Below are 1,178 nucleotides of genomic sequence, written 5' to 3'. Positions count from 1 at the left end.
CGGCAGGGAAGTTGAAATGAGATGAGCTTTAAGGTTCCTTCCAACCCAAACCATGCTGTGACTCTGTGTTGATCCTGTAAAATGATCTGAAAACTGGTTGGACACGACTCTTAGATGGTCATAGAAGAGGAGTCAGCACCCAGAACTCCTCATCTGGATACCTCCCATGAATAATTGTTCAATAACTTCGTGACAAGTCAGCAAAAGGCGCCTATAAAACAATCCCCGTGGCTCTCATCCTCCAGCAGCACAGCCAGGCTGTCAGTCAGGCTTCATGCAGCACTTGTTCCCGGTTTTCTTTGGCTCCTGGGACACAAAGCAGCCCCGGCAGTGAGAGGAGAACAGGCTCTGCTCTGTGGCCAAGTGGGTGAAAGGCTGCAGTGGCTGCGGTGCAGCTCGAACGGCACAAAGAGCTGCTGTGAGGGACATAAAAGCCCTGAGTTGAACCAAATAGTCACGAGGCTGGGACAAAAAAAAGGTGAGAAACACGAAAGGAAAGAAAATGCGGAAGAGGGGATGCAGAGGAGTGTGAAGTGGAGGGAGGATTCCTCTTTGCATGGGGCACATGTGGAAGGGGTATGTCTGCTCCCCAGGGTGATGGAGAAATACATAAGCTAATGAGTAAGCCAAGGATATCCTGCTGGGTTAGACTGGAATGGAAAAAAAAAAGAAACAAAACCAGGAGAAATTGGTAGTTCAGATATCTTTGCACTGTGTCATGCACTGGTTTAAGGTAAAAGAAATGGAAATCCTCAGGAAAGCATTTTTAAAGTGTAGTCTAAAATGACATTTTGTATGTTTGTTGTCTCCTCCCTTCACTGAGTTTTACATAGAAGCTGGTAAGACCAGGTAGGTTTCTTTTAATTTGGTTTTTAGAAAGGACTGAAGTCTCCGTTAACAGCTGGTTGATTTTGACACCAGCACTCAGCCTGGCACCAGCACCTGGAAGTGCCCTGTAGCTGTGCAGGATGCAGGGGAAATCCTCCTTTTTCCCCAGTTTAAAGGATGAGATCCATCCCTTGGTATGGATAGATCCATGGCATGGGGTGGGAACAGGAGGGAGCAGCAGGGAGCAGTGAACAAGGGTGTGTGGGAAGGACATGGGAGCAGGTATGTGAAGAGGAAAAATGGGATGGGCTAAGGCAGAAAGTGGAAACTGGGCATACTGGGAGAAAAAC

The sequence above is a fragment of the Empidonax traillii genome, unplaced genomic scaffold, assembly GCF_003031625.1.
Source record: "Empidonax traillii isolate 1590-97213 ecotype Southwest subspecies unplaced genomic scaffold, ASM303162v1 scaffold733:size745334, whole genome shotgun sequence".
Lineage (NCBI taxonomy): Eukaryota > Metazoa > Chordata > Aves > Passeriformes > Tyrannidae > Empidonax > Empidonax traillii.
Note: the sequence above shows the minus strand (reverse complement) of the source record.